The sequence below is a fragment of the Lynx canadensis genome, chromosome A3 (assembly GCF_007474595.2).
Source record: "Lynx canadensis isolate LIC74 chromosome A3, mLynCan4.pri.v2, whole genome shotgun sequence".
In the NCBI taxonomy this organism is placed as follows: Eukaryota; Metazoa; Chordata; class Mammalia; order Carnivora; family Felidae; genus Lynx; species Lynx canadensis.
The window spans coordinates 23,139,680-23,160,551 of NC_044305.1; the positions used below are offsets into that span (position 1 = coordinate 23,139,680).

The 20,872-nt window shown below is 40.5% G+C and overlaps 1 protein-coding gene and 1 pseudogene across 1 annotated transcript in view; one reads left to right on the forward strand and one right to left on the reverse strand.

Moving 5' to 3' along the window:
* The window catches only part of PHF20 (PHD finger protein 20), a 174,236-nt gene that overhangs the window by 149,434 nt on the left and 3,930 nt on the right, over positions 1 to 20,872 (reverse strand). The gene's annotated exons all lie outside the window — the stretch shown is intronic.
* Positions 776 to 888, forward strand: LOC115511332 (annotated as a pseudogene).

Sequence of the window (20,872 nt, forward strand, 5' to 3'; positions counted from 1 at the left end):
AAGGATTCCAACTGCTGGTGTGGAGAGGACCTGTAGTTTGCCTCTGGGGAGCGAGATCAGAGTTGCAACCACACCAAAAGAGTATGAAATGTTTTCCCAAAGGAATTTGGGAAGTCCCAAGGAGAGGTGCTAAACAATTGTTATTTATGAGCCAATGAGGACTTTATTTTACATTGGAAAGACCAAGCAGCCAGATTGCACTTTGTAAAATGTAAGTCCGATTATGTCACTGTACTGCTTAAAACAACCAATCTGTCTATTCATCTGCATCCTTCATCCTTGCTCATCCTCTGGCCACAATGACTTTCTGTCAGTTTCTATGGCTCTTTCTAAGTTCTTTTCCAGCTCCTGGGTCATTGAATAAGCTGTTGCTTTTTGCAAAGCTGACTCTTCATCATGCAGGTCTCAGTTTATCATCTCCTCAGTGAAACTCTCTTCGGCTACATTATCTAGAAGAGCTTCCCTCCATCACATGCCTGCCCCATGACAATTACTCTCTGCCTTATCACTGTTCATTTTCAACAAAGCACTTAACACAGTTTTAATTATTTCATTTGTTCTCTTGATTGTATTTGTCTATTTCGTAAATTAGAATTAGGGGCTGTCTTATATCAACTGAATTGTCAAACCTGACGAATAATAGATATTCAATGTGTATCTGTGGAAAGAATGAAAGGGAAAGAGAAGCCTATCAGGCTTGAAGAGGGCATTACTTTGGGGCGGAGGGCAGTGCTTAGGAAGAGGTTCTGGGAAACCAGGGACAAAAGCTTCAGTTGTGTTCACTTTGGCAGCACATATACAAAAATTATAACAATACTGAGATTAGTGTGGCCCCTGCCCAAGGATAGCATGCAAATTAGTGAAATATTCCATTGTAAACAAATTTTTTTCAGGAATCTGAGGACCAGAACCACCTGCATAAACTCAGCTAAGTGCTCCAATACAGCTAAGAAAGGACCTTCCCAGGATCTTCTTGGTTTAACATGAAATCATTCAAATGTTAGTGGCTGTTGTGGCATATGGAGAATTTATTGTCCCACAACCATAGTAATGTCAAGAATCCCAGACTCAGTACTCCTGCATAAATACAACATGTTTCTTCACTTATTCAACATGTATGCATTGAGATCCACGCTTGAACTGGGCACCAAAGACACAGGGCAGAATGACATTTGGGCCCTACTCTCAAGGATCTCAAAGCCTGGAAAAGAAATCATCACAGTTTGGGGGAACCTGGGTGGCTCAGTTGGTTGAGTGTCCGACTCTAGGTTTCAGCTCAGGTCATGATCTCACGGTTCATGGGTTTAAGCCCCACATCAGGCTCTGCACTGAGAGTGAGGAGCCTGCTTGGGATTCTCTCTCTCTGTCTCTCTCTTAGCCCTCCCCTGCTCACTCTCTCTGTCTTGAAATAAATACATAAACTTAAAAAAAAAGTTTAAAAAAAATCACACTTTGTAAGTTAAAATTCTTTTAAAAAAAATTTTTAATGTTTATTTTTGAGAGACAGATTGACAGCGTGAGCGGGGAAGGGGCAGAGAGGGAGACACAGGATCTGAAGCAGGCTCCAGGCTCCCAGCTGTCAGCACAGAGTCCGACACAGGGCTCAAACTCACAAACTGTGAGATCATAATATGAGCCAAAGTCGGATGTTTGCCCGGCTGAGCCACCCAGGCACCCCTGTAAGTTAAAATTCTCTTTGACTGTTGCAAGTACAATCACTGACACTGTTGCCAACACAAGCAGAAGAGAACTATATTACAGAAATATTGAGGACAGGGCCCCTGGGTGGCTCAGTACATTAAGCAGCTGGACTCTTGATTTTGGCTCAGGTCATGACCTCACAATCGTGAGATCGAACCCCACCTGGGGTTCTACACTGACAGCACGGAGCCTGGTTGGGATTCTCTCTCTACCCCTCCCCTGCTCACACATGCGCTCTCGTTCTCTCTAAATAAATAAATAAACTTAAAAAAAAAAAAGGATATCGAGGGCCTAGAGCATGGAGGAGGGCAGGCTTGGAAAATCAGCAGACAGAAAAGGAGCTTCACCAGGAAGCAGCTGCTTCTGCCAGCAGCACTACACACCACAGCTGGGATTGAATCCTAACATCCTTTTGTCTTTGAGTCACTCACTTAAAAGGCAAAAAAAAAAAAAAACTTGGCCAGGAGCCGCTGTTGATTGGTCAATCTCAGGTCACATGAATTAGTTCAAGCTGCCAGGGAAAGAGGAGAGGTGCAATCTGCCCCTAAGGATATTCCTGCAAATTGGGGAGGCAGGGGAGAACTGATGCTGGCCAGGCAAAAATAACTTGATGCAGATATGAATAAAGTATCTTGAGAGTTAAACTCTGATTCCTGCAAAACCTGGTTTGCCAGCTTCTTCTAAACTGGATGTTCACTGGCTGCTAGTCACAGAACTCCATTTGCCAAATTCTGATCAAAAGCCTGGTCTTACCACTGCCTCCCTGGCAGCATCCATCTTTGGGCCTTAAGAACCTCTTCAGCATCTCACTAGTAGTTGGTCTCAACCTCCCAATTATTTCTTAGATCCTTTCTTCATACAAAATAGGCATTCAACTAATAGTTGTAATTAGTGAATAAGTGAATGAATGTAAAGCAGCCTCAATTCCACAGAGTAGAATCTCTCCTGCTAAGTATCTAGCCAATTTAGAACCCCGGCTTCAGCCTGTAAAATGACAGCTCCACAACAAAATCGTGCATACACCCAAAGTATACAGCAGCACAAGAGGCATTCAGTAGCTACACGGAAAGTCCTCTCACTCCGTAAGCATCTCTTCATTACTCTTCATTACTCTTCATTACTTTTCTTCTTAAATTGTCACATTTAGGTTAAATAGCATATGAGAAAATGTATTATAAACTGCAAAGCTCTATATAAATGATTTTCTGATTGCTTCCTTCCTAGATTCGTCATCACCTGGAGTATTCAAAATGTCCTTGACTAAAGAGAAGCAGAACTAAAGGCCTTAAGTAAGATAGGATATTCAATTAGAGAAAACTAATCTTTCTCAGCCTCTAGCTAGCAAACCTTTACACTCTGTCCTTATGCAACCCCAAGGTATTTACAATGAGTCTGTCTAGAGTAAAGGGGAAAACTAAAATAGAAATCAAGCCCCTTAGCTGTGACTCATACTGAACAGACCCCATATACTCAGAGCATCACCAAGCTTGAGCCTGTCAGTCTCCAGAGCAGGAACTGGGGCATGATATCTGCAGCACCCAGCTGAGTGTGAGAACTCAGGAAGCCGGAAACCACAGTCACAGCAGCATCTGAGAGGTCCAAGAACCTTCACAAGGCGCCAGGGGCCCAAGGGAAGCAAGTTGAGTCTTGGCCCTGGCCTGAGGTCTTCCAGTCTGGACCTGATGGAAAGTTCTTGAGCCTTAGTGCTCTCCCGGTGAGGGGGAGGAGAATTAAGTAGGAATTTCCAGCATTTTGCAAGATTATAAGAAGGGAGGGAGAAGAGGAAAAGGAGAGAACATTTTTTATTCTTGTCCTAGCTACTAAAAAGAGTGATAAAATTCCCCTGGACCACTTCAAGGGACTATGTCCTGTTCAGCTCTGTACCTTGGGGACCCCAATACCTAGCACTGTTCCCTGTACTTTAAGCATACTTAATGCATATTTCTTGTGAGTTGAAACTCATGCCAATCAGAGATAAAGAGAAAGGGGGTAGGAGTTTAGCCCTAGGGACTAAAAGAATGGAATGGAGGTTTAAAAAGTTGATGAAATGAACAGTCTCTAAATCTGCTGGTGCTCCACTCCCCAAAAGTCTTATAATTTAATTTTAAATAGTTAATGGTTTGTCATATGGTTCAAATGCCAGAAACTATATAAAAGGTATACAATACAAAGTTCCCTCAAATTCCTGTCATTGGTCCTATTTCCACTGGTTAATCACTATTCTTACTTTCTTAGGAAGACTTTAAGGATTTCTTTTTTTTTTTTAATGCCACACAGGTTTTTTTTTTTTAAGTTTATTTAATTATTCTGAGAGAGAGAGAGAAAGCACAAGCAGGGGAGGGCAGAGAGAGAAGAAGAGAGAGTCCCAAACAGGCTGTCGGACACTTAACTGACTGAGCCACCCAGGTGCCCCCTTTCAGGATTTCTCTCTCTATATATATATGTATATAAATTCAAATATATTCTGACTCTTTTATTCAAAAGGAAGCATTTTTTTAAGATTTTTTTTTTCTAAGTAATCTCTACACCAATGTGGGGCTTCAACTCACAATCCCAAGATCAAGAGACGTGATCTACTCACTGAGCTAGTCAGGGCCCCCAAAAGGAAGCATTTATATATGTTGTCCTCCATCTTACTTTTTTTTGCTAAACAAGGTTAGACACCCTAGAATACATTTTGTACAATGGCATAAAAATAATTTCCTCATTATCTTGTTTTACTTTATTGCTGCATAGTATTCCTTGTGTGGATGTACTATAATTTGCTTCATCAGTCCCTTATTGAAGGAAATTTGGGTTGCTTTCAATCTTGTGCAATTTATTTCTTTTTAAATGTTTATTTATTTATTTTGAGAGAGAAAGCATGCACGTGTGAGTGGGAGAGGGGCAAAGAGAAAGGGAGAGACAGAATCCCAAGCAGGTTCTGAGCTGTCAGTGCAGAGCCTGATGCAGGGCTCAATCTCATGAACCATGAGATCATGACCTGAGCAGAAATCAAGAATCAGATGCTTAACTGACTGAGCCACCCAGGTACTTCCAATCTTTTGCAGTTTAAAAACAATGTTCCGGGGCGCCTGGGTGGCGCAGTCGGTTAAGCGTCCGACTTCAGCCAGGACACGATCTCGCGGTCCGTGAGTTCGAGCCCCGCGTCGGGCTCTGGGCTGATGGCTCAGAGCCTGGAGCCTGTTTCCGATTCTGTGTCTCCCTCTCTCTCTGCCCCTCCCCCGTTCATGCTCTGTCTCTCTCTGTCCCAAAAATAAATAAACGTTGAAAAAAAAATAAAAAAATAAAAAATAACAACTGTTCCATTTACAAATTGTAAAGCACATGTGCACAGACAGAACTGTACTCTAAATTCTCAGAAATGGAAGCTATGAGCCACAGCAATATATGCATTTATAACTTTGTTAGAGATTACAATTTGCCCTCTATAGATTCCGCAAAGATACATAACTCCACAGTTGCAAAATGTGTCACAAGTAATCTGTTACTTGCAATAATTAAAATCCAGCAATTTATTTATAATTTAAGCGAAAGAAGCAGTTTCAAAATTATTCCCATTATCTTAGTCTCATTTACTTTCATTCCCGGTAAGGAAAGAAATGAGTAACGTTCTAGTTTCTACTTACAAATGTGTATAACACACTGCACAATTGTGTGTATCATATATGTCAATGTCACCCCCCCATGTGTCTTTAAAAGAGATATATCAGAAATTATCTTGATGATTTTGATGTAGAATAAAATATCTTTAAGCATGAAAGGACAAGTCATTAAGGAAAATATTATATATTGAACAACATTTAAAAATTCTATTCTGGGGGCGCCTGGGTGGCGCAGTCGGTTAGGCGTCCGACTTCAGCCAGGTCACGATCTCGCGGTCCGTGAGTTCGAGCCCCGCGTCAGGCTCTGGGCTGATGGCTCGGAGCCTGGAGCCTGTTTCCGATTCTGTGTCTCCCTCTCTCTCTGCCCCTCCCCCGTTCATGCTCTGTCTCTCTCTGTCCCAAAAATAAATAAACGTTGAAAAAAAAAAAAATTAAAAAAAAAAAATTCTATTCTGTCCACAAGTATAACATACATAAACAGATAGTTTCAGGTATGTAGGGAAATGAGACTGGGAATGGAGGCTAAGGAAGTGTAACTCAAACAAAGAGGGGCCATTCACTTTGAATTTTTTTTTTCAACGTTTTTTATTTATTTTTGAGACAGAGAGAGACAGAGCATGAATGGGGGAGGGGCAGAGAGAGAGGGAGACACAGAATCGGAAACAGGCTCCAGGCTCCGAGCCATCAGCCCAGAGCCTGACGCGGGGCTCGAACTCACGGACCGCGAGATCGTGACCTGGCTGATGTCGGACGCTTAACCGACTGCGCCACCCAGGCGCCCCATTTTTTTTTTTTAATTTTTTTTTTGGGGGGGCCATTCACTTTGTTTCCAATGTTCATAAACGATGCTGCATTAAGAAAAAGTGAAAAGGGGGTAAAAAAGAAAACCTACTTAAGATAGAACGTGGTTTTGGCTAAAATGAAGCCCAGTCTCGGGAGGATTAAAAAATTGATGATGAGGGTGCCTGGGTGGGTCAGTCGGTTGAGCGTCCAACTTTGGCTCAGATCATGCATGATCTTGAGGTTCATGGGTTTGAGCCCCAAGTTGGGCTCTGTCCTGACAGCTCAGAGCCTGGAACCTACTTCAGATTCTGTGTCTCCCTCTCTCTCTGCCCTTCCCCCCATCATGCTCTGTCTCTCTGTCAAAAATAAATAAATATTTAAAAAAATTAATTCATGCTCTGTCTCTTTCTGTCTCAAAAATAAATAAACGTTAAAATTTTTTTTTTTTTTTTTTTAAAAAGGGGCACCTGGATGGCTCAGTCGGCTAAGCATCCGACTTCAGCTCAGGTCATGATCTCGTGGTCCGTGAGTTCGAGCCCCGCGTCGGGCTCTGTGCTGACCACTCAGAGCCTGGAGCCTGTTTCAGATTCTGTGTCTCCCTCTCTCTGACCCTCCCCCATTCATGCTCTGTCTCTTTCTGTCTCAAAAATAAATAAACGTTAAAAAAAATTTTTTTTAATTATTTAAATGATGGTTTGGGGAGATATTTTATTTTAAAAAGGGGGGGGAGAGAAACAATGTTGCAACAAATAATTCTCTTAGTGGGGTGCCTGGGTGGCTCAATCAGTTGAGTTTCCGACTTTGGCTCAGGTCATAATCTCACAGCTTGTGAGTTTGAGTCCGAGTTGGGCTCTGTGCTGACAGCTCAAAGCCTGGAGACTACTTCAGACTCTGTGTCTCCCTCTCTCTGCCCCTCCCCTGCTCGCACTCTGTCTCTGTCTCTCTCTCCCAAAAACAAATAATAAAACATTAAAAATTTTTTTAATTCTTAGTGATGATCATTCATAACGTTTCCAATTGTTATAAACAATGTTTCATTAAACAGCCTTGTATATTCAATACAGGAGAAAAAGAGAAAAAGTGGAGTTGGGCTGGCTTAATGAAAATAGTGAACCAAGAATATGAGTATATCCTGAGTATATCCGTGTAATTATATGTATTTGAAGTTTAAAAAAAAAGTGATGATGATGGTGGTGATGGTGAAGAATGTTAATAACTGACATTCTGCTGCCCAAATCCCACTGGATTTCTTCTTGCCTGCTTATTGACTCACTAAGACCCAAAAGCTCTCTTCACCTTCTTGCTGCCCCACACTTGTGCGTTTGAAATCTCACCTCCGTGACTTCACCCAACCCAGCACAGGCCATGGTTCCCTTGGGCCTAAAACCATATCTCACATCCAATCTTAATTCCAAATTCCAGGCTCTAAATAGCACTCTAAAAGTCACTGGGTGATAATTATGGAGAAACAGGTAGTCCCAGGTACTCTCACACCTTATTCCACTTTTTCTGCTCTCTTTGACTATATCATTGTCTTTTTTTTTTCCTTGCTTCTTCATAAACCCTTTTCAGGTCTTTATGCTTTTTTTAAAAGTTTACTTATTTGTTTAAGCAATCTCTACACCCAAAGTGGGGCTCAAACTCATGATCCCAAGATCAAGAGTCACATGCTCCTCTGACTGAGCCAGCCAGGCGCCTCTGGGTCTCTATACTTTTCAAAGGTTTATTTATCCTAGTTGCTAAATCATCATCCCTCCTCCTCCTTTTATTTTCAGGGGAGGCTTTTCATTGCAAGAGATAAAATAGAGGCAGAAACCTCTGCATACTTGGCTAAAGTAGAGACGAAAATTGCCATAAAAACCCAAATGACAAAACCTGACAATTACAAGAGAGTTGGATCCTGCCCACATTTAACTCTCCCTGCCCCAGAAGGCCTCTGTCCTCCCACCAGATGCCTTGGGGTAGGACCTCTGACTTTTCAAAGGCCAGATGGGGAAATAAAATTTATATTTATATTCCCTATAGATTTCCAATTTTTTCTTTCACTCCTACACACTCACCTTTGCCTATCTCCCCTTCCTATTGTATTTCAAATCTTTATCTTACCCCCTTTTTTTAATATGTATTTATTTAGGGTGCCTGGCTGGTTCAGTCAGAAGAGCATGCAACTCTTCATCTCAGGGTCTTGAGTTCCAGCCCCATGTTGGGGGAAGAGATCACTTAAACAAATAAAACTTCTTTTTTTTTTTTTTTAAGGGGCGCTGGGTGGCTCAGTCGGTTAAGTGTCTGACTTCGGCTCAGGTCATGATCTCACAGTTCCTGAGTTCGAGCCCAGTGTCAGGCTCTGCGATGACAGCTCAGAGACTGGAGTCTGCTTAGGATTCTGTGTCTCCCTCTCTGTGTTCCTCTCCTGCTCACGCACACACTCTCTCTCTTTAAAATAAATAAAAATTTTTTAAAATTAAAAAAAAAAATTAAGATCTGTTTCAGGTGTGCCTGGATGGTTCAGTCGGTTTAGCACCCGACTCCAGCTCAGGTCATGATCTCACAGTTTGTGACTTCAAGGCCCACATTGGGCTCTCTGCTGTCAGCAGAGCTGGCTTCGGATCTTCTGTATCCCTTTCTCCCTGTCCCTCCCCTGCTCATGCACTCTCTCTCTCTCTCTGTAAAATAAATAAACATTAAAATAAACGAATAAAAATAAATGAATAAATAATAATCTTTCATATACTCAGAATTTAAAATTGATAAGGGTGGGGACTTTGTTTTGTTTACTGCTATATCCCCAGTGCATGGAATAATGTCTAGCATGAAAGAGGTACTTAAAATTTCTCATGGATGGCAATATCAAACAATATTTTTGGAGTACTTCCATTATGCCCTCTATTCTAAGTTTCTTTACACATTTATTTTCTCACCTAATCTTTATAACAACCTTATAAGATTTAACAACTCTTTAAATGTGATGTCCCAAACTTTTCAGTGGCCTGTGAACAACTGAGAAAAAAATAACAGGTAAATTTTAAGCATGTGCAGATCTATCTGTAGTGTAAATATTCACACTGGGGCTGATTTCAAACTACCAGTGTGAGATCAACTGGCTCCACAAATTCCTGGACATTTAATAATTGGTTCATGAGCTGGTACAAACCCTCCAGCACATCACTGGCTAGCAGAGCATGGAAGACCTTTCACAAATTAGTACTTATGTATCTTTCCAAAGAAATCGTCTCTGACTTTTCAACTCACCCACGCAATCGAATTGTACAGAATTCCTGCCTGTGTGAGAACATGCCCTGCTTGTCTATACTTAATTGTCATTGGGCAACGTGCTCTATATCTGAGAAGATCTTTCATCTTTCCTTTTTATATCCCGGCTTTACATTGATGCATCTCCAAAGCAACCCCAACCAATTCAACAAATAGTTGTTAAACAACCAGTACATTCCAGGCAGGATGCTAGGAGCTGGGGGAGAGGGGAAGGATAGAGATAAAGGAGAAGCAGTCCATGTTCTCAGAGTAGCTCACAATCTGGTAGTAAAGGCAAGTGTGTAAGCTGGATTACAATCCAATAAGAGCAATAATGAGAGATTGATGGAGTCTAACAAGTGTAGGCAGGATAATGGCCAACTTCCTAGAGGATAAAACACGAACGTATTTAAGGACAGATATTTTCTAGGCATGGAGATACAGGCCATCTGAGACTTTACAAACAGATTAAAAAGTGGGGTAAGACAGATGATAGGGCATTCTGGATTCCTCTGTGCTCCCCAAACTGTCAGTGGGAAACCACTGTACTCCATTATAGGAGAATCTCCAATAGGAAAATGATCAAAATCAATGAATAGATTATGAACACAGGACTTCAAAATAAAATCTTTTTTTTAAGTTTATTTTGAGAAAGATAGAGAGAGCACAAGCAGGGGAAAGGCAGAGAGAGAGGGAGAAAGAATCCCAAGCAGTTCCTGAACTATCAATGCAGAGACCCATGCAGGGCTCAAACCCACGACCCGTGAGATCATGACCTAAGCTGAAACCAAGAGCCAAAATTAAGATTCAGACGCTTAACTGACTGAGCGACCCAGGTGCCCCAAAATCCTTTTAAAAAATGGGGTGCCTGGCTGGCTCATTCAGTAGAGCATGCAACTCTTGATCTCTGGGCTGTGATTCAAGTCTCATGTTGGGTGTAGAAAATACTTAAAAACAAAATCTTAAAGGGGTACCTGGGTGGCTCAGTTGGTTAAGTGTCTGACTTCAGCACAGGTTATGATCTCATGGTTTATGGGTTTGAGTCCTGCGTCAGGCCCTATGCTGTGTGGAGCCTACTAAGGATTTTCTCTCTCCCTCTCTCTCTGCCCCTCCCCCACTCTCTCTTTCTCTCTCTCAGTAAGTAAATAAAAACTTTAAAAAATTTTTAATAATAAAATATTTTAAAAAATCATGAACACAAGGAGAAATATGATAAGTCACCATCTTGAGGGGCACCTGGGTGGCTCAGTTGGTTAAGCATCCAAGTCTTGATTTCAGCTCAGATCATGATCTCACGGTTTCTGAGTGTGAGCCCCACATGAAGCTTCCTGCTGTCAGTGCAGAGCCTGCTTGGGATTCTCTTTCTACCCCATTTGCACCCTCTCTTTCTCTTTCTCAAAATAGATAAAAATAAACTTTAAGAAATAAGTCAACATCTTGAGAAATGTTTGCCAAAATTTTGTACCTGTTGCTTATCATCAAATCCATGGCCAGCAAACTAGGTATTCTGTTGATGGATCAAAGAACACCATAGAACTTGATAGCCCTGTTTCAATCAATACAAGCATTGGAAAATGTAGCAAAAAAAAATATCGGAAATGACAAATAAATGTTGGTGGCATATAGAGAAGAGTAAACGTGATAAATATATAAATAAAAAATAATGAAACTAACACTATGTTACAGCTACTGATTTATGTGCCTTACTTGTATTAAATTATTTAACTTTTGTCTCAATTTGATAAAGTAGGTATTATTATTATCTCACAGATATTTCACAGATGGGAAAACTGAGACTTAAGACAAGTTAAATGAGTCCCTCAGTGTTACGGACATATAGTGGCATGCTGGAGCCAGCCTCTTCTGGCTTGCAAGAGCTGATAAATATTCAGTTGGAGCTTAAAATAGGCAATAGTGGGAATATTTACATTATGGCAAATATTACACATCAGGCTTTCTTGTTTTTGTTTTTGTTTTTGTTTTTTTTAAGAGAGACAATTTATCAGCATACCATTGGTAGTCTTGGGTATTATTCAAGGCCCTGGAGACAAAATAATGAACAAAATGAACAAAAGTACCTGCCTTCATGGAGTTTATAGACTAATGGTAAGAGATGGGCAATGAACAAATAAGTAAAATATATGGTACGTTAGATGATGACAAATGTTATGAAGAAAAATAAAGCAGGAAAGGGGAATAAGTAGTTAGAGAGAGTTAGAGGATGGTAAGCCTCACAGAGAAGGTAACATCTAGGCGTGCTTGGATGGCTTAGTCAGTTGAGATTTCAACTCTTGATCATGATCCAGGGTCATGGAATTGAGCCCCACATTTAAGCTCCGTGCTGAACATGGAGCCTGCTTAAGAGTCTTTCTCTCTCAGGTGCCTAGGTGGCTCACTTGGTTAAGCATCTGACTTGGTTTCAACTCAGGTCATGATCTTGCAGTTTGTGAGATCAAGCCCTGCAGCAACCCCTGTGCAAGCCTGCTTGAGATTCTTTGCCTCCCTCTCTCTCTGCCCCTCCCCATTTGCAGTCTCTCTCCAAATAAATAAACATTAAAAAATCTCTCTCTCTGCTCCTCCCCATTTGCACTCTCTCCAAATAAATATTAAAAAGAATATTCTCTCTCTCCCTCTGCCCTTCTCCCGCACTCATGCTCTTTCTCTCTAAGAGAAAAAGAATTTAAAAAAGAGGGGCCCTTGGGTGGCTCAGTCGGTTGAGCACCTGACTCTTGATTTCAGCTCCTTGGGTCATGATCCTGGGGTTATAGGATCAAGCCCAGAGGCAGGCTTCTAGCTGAGTGTGGAGCCTGCTTGGGATTCTGTCTCTCTTTTTGTCTCTGTCTCCAATCCCCTCTGCCCCTTTCCCCTGTTCACACTTTCTCTCTAAAATTAAAAAAAAATTTTTTTTAATAAGTTAACATCTGATTAGTGACTTTAAGGAAATAGTAAGGAGGCAGAATTGCATCTGTCTTGAAGAATGTCCTAAGCAAAACTTCATAAATGCAAGGTTCTTATAGGTACAAATGTAGGTTGGGTATTTAAGGAACAACAAGGAAGCCAGTTGCCTGGAACAGAGAGAGTAAAGGGGAATCTGTAAGGAAGAGTGTGATAAATATACATAGGCATTGTTTTTTTTATCTAAACAAAAATTTTATCTTGGTATTCATAGCTGGATAAATCAGAAACTTTAGCAAAAATAATAGCTAATGTTTTTGGGGTTTGTTGAATAATATAGCTCATGTTTTTGAATGTTTACTGTGAGTTGAACACTGTGCTAAGTTATTCACATACATTATCTTACTTAGTCTTCTTCATATCATTTTACTTAATCCTCATAGCCGTCTGTGAGGCTGGGAAAAGTGAAACCTAACTAAAAGATTAAATAAATTATACAGAATTACAATATGTAGGAGAATGGATGAGAAGCCATGCCTGTTCCTGTCTGCTCTACACCTACCCTTCTCTACCCTTCTCTACTAGATTGAATTGGTAGGTGAATTTCTTAGATCCACAGAGTTAATTTGAGTGAAGAGGTTTCAATGTAATTGTAGGGCAACTGAAGGATGTTATTAGGTATGTGGGTGTGATTTGGCTTATGATTAGAAAAACAAAAACCTATAGCCCTTAAGAAAGGCATTAAGAATTAACTGAAGGGAGGGCACCTGGGTGTGGCTCAGTCGGTTAAGCGTCCTACTTTCAGCTCAGGTCATGATCTCACAGTTGGTGAGTTTGAGCCCCACATTGGGCTCTCTGCTGTCAGAGAGCCACTTTAGATCCCCTGTCCCTCTCTCTCTACGCCTCCCCCCACCCCGCGCGTGCTCTCTCTCTCTTTCAAAAATAAATAAACATTAAAAAAAGTAAAAAAAAAACAACTGAAGGGAAGAAAAATGAATTAACTAAAAGAATAATTTTAATTGAGGATGATGGGGAAAGACACACATAGAAGGTAGCATTTGAACTGGACCTTGAAGACTAAATATCAGATCCTTACATACCGGTCAATGGCATTCATGTTAAGGAGGCAGAAACCACATTTTACCAAAGAGAATTTAATATAATGGATTGTTAACTATATAACTGAGGAAGCAAAATGAGAAACCTAAGGTATCACATTGGTAGTAATTGCAGGAACAGCTACCACTCCTAGGGCTTAGGAAACAAAGGGAAGAGGTTGGAATTATTTAAACACAAAACTTAAAAATAAACAAACAAATAAACAAACAAACAAATAAAGGAAGGGCCAAACAGAGCTGAAATTCAGATGTCTGAAGAGAAGGTGCTGCTTGGCAGGTGCTTGTGTCTGTGAATTCAGAGGAAGGGCCCCATGGGGTTTGGACCCAGACCGGCCAGTAGAAGACACTGGGCAGTCAGTGCCAGTGTCTCTGAAGAGAGAATAATGAGACTGGTTCTATGAGTGTTGTAAAAACTGCAAACTGATTGAGCTGCTGTAATGGGAAGGAGTGGCCACTGCTAGAATTGAAGCTTTGCTGGATGCCACAGAGGGCAACAGAAAGCAAGCAGGAAGGTTTCCATCGTTCCTTGTGAGCCTTGCAGTGTTCTTCTAGTAGTCTCTATTAGGAGAGCTTAACAGAGAGCCAGTAGGTAAAGGCAAAGTATTTGCAGAGTCCCAACCCCAAAATCATAAAGCAGAGGGTAGATTTGGAGCTGAAAAAATATCTAATAACTGACTCATCTGATAGGCAGGCTTTGCATGGTCTGGTTTTTCATAAGCTTCTTTGTTACAGTCACATAACCTTCTGGCAGATCCTTAAAGACAGCATACTTCCTCCTGCTACCAGGCCTTTTGCATATTCTATTCTTTGACTGAACTGTCCTTTACCTATTAAATGCTATTCCTTGCACTAAATCTTCCTTTAAAATGTTTTCATAACACCTTAGACTTCTCTTGTAGCATTTGTCACAGTTGTACATCTTTTTACTCGTTACAGTCTTTTGATTAACTCCTGCCTCCTCCAACTAGATTGTAAGTTCCAGGAGGGCAGGGGCCATGACTGTTTTTGTCCTCCTTTGTTTTCCCAGTGCCTGGGACTGCCACATAGTAAAAATTCAGTATATATTTGCTAAAGGAAATATTTCAATATCCTGAAAATGAAGAATGAAGCCATTACACGATAAGATATGTGTATTAGAAAGCAGAGATTTGGGGCCTTTTTATTTCCATTTTCTCCCTCCAGCATATTGTTCTAGAGGATCCTTTTCTTTTTCTTTTTTTCCCTTCTTTTTTACTGAGGTAAAATTCATATAACATAAAATTAATCATTAACCATGCTAATATGTCTAATTTTTGGCATTTAGCACATTCACAATGTTATGCAACCATAACCACTAGCTAGTTCCAGAACATTTTCATCATACCAAAAGGAAATCTCATACCCATTAAATAGTCACTCCCCATACTTCCCTCCCCACACTCCCTGGCAACCACTGGTCAGCTTTCCATCTTTATGGAATTACGTATTCTGAATGTTTCTTTCCTTTTCTTTTTTCCTTTCTTTTTTCCCTTTCTTTCTTTTTATTTATGTTGATGTAGGGGGAGAGAGAATCCCAAGCAGGTTGTCAGCACGAAAAATGATGCAGGGCTCAATCTCACAAACTGTGAGTTCATGACCTGAGCCCAAATCAAGAGTTGGATGCTTAAATGACTGAGCGACCCAGGTGTCCCTGAATGTTTCCTATGATAATACATGACCTTTTGTGTCTGGCTTCTTTCATTTAGCATAATGTTTTTGAGGTTCATTTACTTTGTAGCATATATCAGTACTTCCTTTTTATGGCTGAATAATATTCCATTATTTGGATATAAACACAGTTTATGCATTCATCAGTTGATAGACATTTGGATTGTGTCCATTTTTTCGGTTATAACAAATAGTAGTGCTATGAAAATTTGTGTATATATTTGTTTGAAAACATATTATGTATTTTTGAAACAAGATCAAGAGTCACATGGTCTACCAACTGAGTCAGACAGGTCCCCTGAAAATACATCTTCAGTGCTCAGGTCTATACCTAAGAGTGAAATTACTGGGTCACATGGTAATTCTATATTTCACCTTTAGAGAAACTTGCCAAACTGTTTTCCACAGGAGTTGCACCATTTTATATTTCCACCAGTGATGTCTGAGTGTTCTACTTTTTCCACATTCTTGCTAGCATCTCTATTTTCTTTTGCAACCACTGCATACAAGTCATGTTCATGCTGCATAGATTCCAACTCAGATGTTTCACTTATATAAGGATGTAGGACTTGGTTATTTAGAGATATTTAGACATATAATGTCTCTTTGGGCTTCCTCCAGAAAATAATTGCTAAGGACTTATTTTTTTCCGGCTCCAAAAAAGAATGAATGAGCCTACTAAATACATCCTTTTTTTTCCTGGGCTGTTCATTGTACAGGACCATTCACTCATATCATGTAATCACATGCTTTCATTCAAAATCATTGTGTGTTGATGCTTCTTTTGTTTTTCATCCATGATTTTCAAGGTATATCTCCATCTTGTGATGCCTCGTCAGCAGGATCCTCCTATTGCTAGATTCGCTTAAATCCCAAATCTTTTGCAGTGTTATGCTTGATTGCATTTCTTTTTGCTTCCGTTAACAGATTTTTTTTTCCACTTGACTACTGTTTATTGAGGATCCATCATGAGCCTGTTTCAACCCCACAACATCCTTACACTGGGCCCTACAGAGGAGGGACAGGAGGGGGCTAGACAGCGACTGCAGCTTGAGGCCCTGTTCTGCCGCAGGACCGACATCAAGTGTCCGTATAAGTCTGCCAGCCAAATGAATGGGTCATCGGAGCATCAAACCCATTTCCCAGAAAATAGTGAGGTTCAGGAGAGAAGTTATCTGGGCCCAAGGGCTGCTGTGGGGGAGGTTCTGGCCTGCTGTACTTTCCTTTCCTCCCTTCAGGGTGAACTGTTAGCAGATACTTTTTTTAAGATTTATTATTATCATTGTTTCTTCATTTTTGAGAGAGAGAAAGAGAGACAGAGTGTGAGCAGGAGAGGGGCAAAGAGAGAAGGAGATGCAGAATCTGAAGCAGGCTCCAGGCTCTGAGCTGTCAGCACAGAGCCTGACACGGGGCAGGGCCTGAACCCATGAACTGTGAGATCATAACCTGAGCCAAAGTCAGTCACTCAACTGATGGAGTCCCAAGATTTTTTATTATTTTTAAGTAATCTCTATACCCAATGTGGGGCTCGACCTTATAACCCCGGGATCAAGAATTTCATGCTCTACCAGGTGCCCCCCTATTAACAAATACATTTTTAAAAAATGTTTATTTATTTAAACTTATTTATTTATTTGTTTAGAGAGTACGGGGAGGAACAGGGAGAGAGAGGGGGAGAGAGAGAATCTGAAGCAGGTACCATGCTGTCAGCACAGAGCCCGATGTGGGGCTTGAACCTACAAATTGTGAGATCATGACCTGAGCGAAAATCAAGAGTCTGATGCTCAGCCAACTGAGCCATTTTTAGCCTCATTAGCAGACATTTTTAAACAATACACTGCCTCCTAAATTGCAATGTTTTATTCAGTTCTCTGGTAGTCACATCAGGATATTTTAGGATAAATATATATTGCTTTGTCTGGTTCTCTATTCCTGCTTCTACCATTCCTTCACTTTAAATATTACTTGATTTGTATGCATTTGTCAAACTCATCTATTAGTACAGTTAAGATTTGTGCATATCACTGTAAAATTTACCTCATTAAAAAAAATCATAACGGGGCGCCTGGGTGGCGCAGTCGGTTAAGCGTCCGAATTCAGCCAGGTCACGATCTCGCGGTCCGTGAGTTCGAGCCCCGCGTCAGGCTCTGGGCTGATGGCTCGGAGCCTGGAGCCTGTTTCCGATTCTGTGTCTCCCTCTCTCTCTGCCCCTCCCCCGTTCATGCTCTGTCTCTCTCTGTCCCAAAAATAAATAAACGTTGAAAAAAAAAATCATAACTACTAAATTCTAGCTAAGAATAGGCAATGCTGGAGCGCCAGGGTGGCTCAGTCTGTTAAGTTTCCGACTTCGGCTTAGGTCATGATCTCACAGTCTGTGAGTTCGAGCCCAGGATCGGGCTCTGTGTTGACAGCTCAGAGCCTGGAGCCTGCTTCAGATGTTTCTCCCTCTCTCTCTGCCCCTCCCCCCTGCAAAAGTAAATAATAAACATTAAAAAAATAAAAAATAAAAGAATATGCAATGCTGAAGTGTTTAGTGATAAATGTACTGATGTGTATAATTTATTCAAAAAGTATTAAAGAGGTGCTTGGCTGGCTCAGTCGGTGGAGTACTCAACTCTTGATCTCGGGGTTGTGAGTTTGACCTCCACATTGGGTGTAGAGATCACTTAAAGATAAAATGTTTTTAAGACTTTTTTTCTTAAAATATATATTTTTTAATATTTATTTTTGAGAGAGAGAGAGAGAGAGAGAGAGAGAGAGGGAGGAGGAGGGGGAGGGGCAGAGTGAGTGAGAGGGAGACACAGAATCTGAAGCAGGATCCAGGCTCCGAACTGTCAGCACAGAGCCCAAGGAACCCACGAACCCAGTGATCATGATCTGAGCTGAAGTCAGTCGCTTAACCGACTGAGCCACCCAGACGCCCCATTAAGATTTTTTTCAGTGTTTATTTCTGAAAGGCAGGGAAGGGCAGAGAGAGAGGCGGACAGAAGATCTCAAGTGGGTTCTGAAGAGCCCAATACAGAGCTCAAATTCATGAACCTTGAGATCATGACCTCAGCTGAAGTTGGATGCTTAACCAACTGAGCTGCCCAGGTGCCCCAAAGATAAAATCTTAAAAATAAAAAATAAAAAAAATTGAAAATTAAGCTGGATGAAGGGACAGACAGAGGGTTGGTACATAGTTATGTGGTAAAGCAAACATTACAAAATATTAAATGTAAAATAGGTGGGGGCACCAGGAGGGCTCAGTTGGTTAAGCATTCAACATTTGATTTCGGCTCAGGTCATTATCTCATGGTTCATAAGAAGGAGCTCTATGTCGGGTTTCATGCAAACAGCACAGAGCCTGCTTGGAATTCTCTCTCTCTCTCTCTCTCTCTCTCTCTCTGCCCCTTCCCTGTGTGAGTTCTCTCTCTCAAAATAAATAAATAAACTTTAAAAAATGAAAATAGGTGGTAGGCACATATACAATGATCTCAACTGATAATTTTCATAATAAAATGTTGAAAAAATACTCCTTAACTCTATAATGATCTACATCAATCAGCTCCTTCCAGAAGATTCTGTGACCACTTGCATCATAGTCTGATCCCGTCAATTAATTTCATTTGATATAAATAAATAAACAGATTTAGAGGAATAAATGGGATAATGTATAGAAAATAGTTTATAAACTATTGTCATTTAAATATGCTATTATTAATAGTATGATGTTCAAGGTATTGAGTTCATGCAAAATTTTAATACAAAACACTATGTTGAACATGATTTTTGTTCCTTCAGGTGTTTCCTAACTAAACTGGAAACTGATTTTAGAGAGAGAGGGAGAGAATCTTTTTTTTTTTTTTTTTGAGAGATAGAGAGAGAGGGAGAGAGAGGGAGAGCACGGGGAGGGGCTGAGAGGAGGGACAGAGGATCCAAAGCAGACTCCAAGCTGACAGCAGAGAGCCTAACTCAGGGCTTGAACCCACAAACTATGAGATCATGACCTGAGCCAAAGTCAGAAGCTTCACTGACTGAGCCATCCATGTGCCCCAGGGAGACAGAATCTTAAGCAGGCTCCATGCTCAGGGTGGAGGCCTATTCGAGACTCAATCTCAGGACCCTGAGATTGTGACCTGAGCTGAAATCAAGAGTTGGGCGTTTCACCAACTAAACTACCCAGCGATGCCTTGAGACTGTGCCTTTATTTTGTACCCACAAATCAGCCTGCAGAGTGCTGAAAATACTGAAGCCTCTAAATTTTTACTTTTTATATATGTTAAAAACATTTTTTTAAGGTTTATTTATTTTTGAGAGAGAGACAGAGACAGAGACAGAGTGTGAGTGGGGGAGGGGCAGAGAGCAGGAAGGAGACACAGAATCTGAAACAGGCTCCAGGCTCTGAAGTGTCAGCACAGAGCCCGATGCAGGGCTCGAAATCATCAACAGTGAGATCATGACTTGAGCTGAAGTTGGACACTTAACTGAGTGAGCCACCCAGGCACTGGAGTTCTAAATATTTATTGAATCAATCAGTAAATGGCATATTTCACTGATAAAACTCCAAAAGAATGTTCTAAATTCTATTTTGTTATAGTGTATTGAATATTTTCATTTTTATTTTCAAGGTAAAATAGTGTTTTGGGAAATCCTGTTGCCCATGGGATGGACAGATGGGCTGTATTATCATCTTATTCATGAGTGCCTCTTAATGTTCTTGATTTCCTTAACTATGGGAGTTTAAAACACTGTATTTTTGTGACCAAATATTAAACTCTGGCAAAAACATCGATTGTTGCTTCCTTATCTAGTTTACACAGGATCTTAAGAAACTGTATCTTAAGTTTGAGGAACAGGATTCTTTGTTGGTGATACCAAGCAAAATTATTAGGAGAGTACATGGCATCAACCTGAAATACATGGTTAGTAATGTACCCCTGAAAAATCTCTTCTTTGAAGGACTAATCATTCTCAAGCTGATGAACATTCCTTTAGGATATGTCACTAAAATGTTCCTGACATTATGGCCAGTAGACAGACAAATCTTTGAAACAAATGCCAAATTCAATCAGTAAATTGATTAGATAACAAAGTACTAAGGGGAAGGATTGATAGTTTCATATACCCAAATCAGGCAAAATCATAGGGGTGGCAAAATTATTTCTATCTATATGAAGAGCCTTGAGATTCTTGATGTCATAATGACTTGGGAAAGAAAACAAAAAGGTTCATTATGCCTGTCAGTGGCTCAAGAATATTGCCGGAATCTATCAGGCAGGTTATGCAACCACAGTCTTTGGTCCAGGTCAAAAACTCTGGCCAAAAAGGAACCTTGGTCTTCTGAGATAGTGTATGAATTCTTTTGGGATGTCAATCTCAAGTTTTTTGAGATAATAAAATCTTCTTATGGGTGTGTTTTTACAAAAAGAGGTTTAAATTTAAATATATATATAATGTCTTAAAACATTTATGTTGTTTTGAGATACTTTGAATCATTCTTAAAAATTTTAAGTTTATTTATTTATTTAGAAAGAGTGTATGTGTGGATGGGGGTGGGGCAGAGAGGGGAGAGAGAGAATCCCAAGCAGGCTGTGTTTTCAGCTCAGAGCCGGATTTGGGGCTCAACATGGGGCTTGATCCCACGAACAGTGAGATCATGACCTGAGCCAAAATCAAATGCTGAACAGACTGAGCCACCCAGGCACCCCAGGGATACTTTGTATGTATAATTAAGTTGTAATGTTTAAGAGAATTTTGCATATTTTTTTTTTAATTTTTTTTTCAACGTTTATTTATTTTTGGGACAGAGAGAGACAGAGCATGAACGGGGGAGGGGCAGAGAGAGAGGGAGAC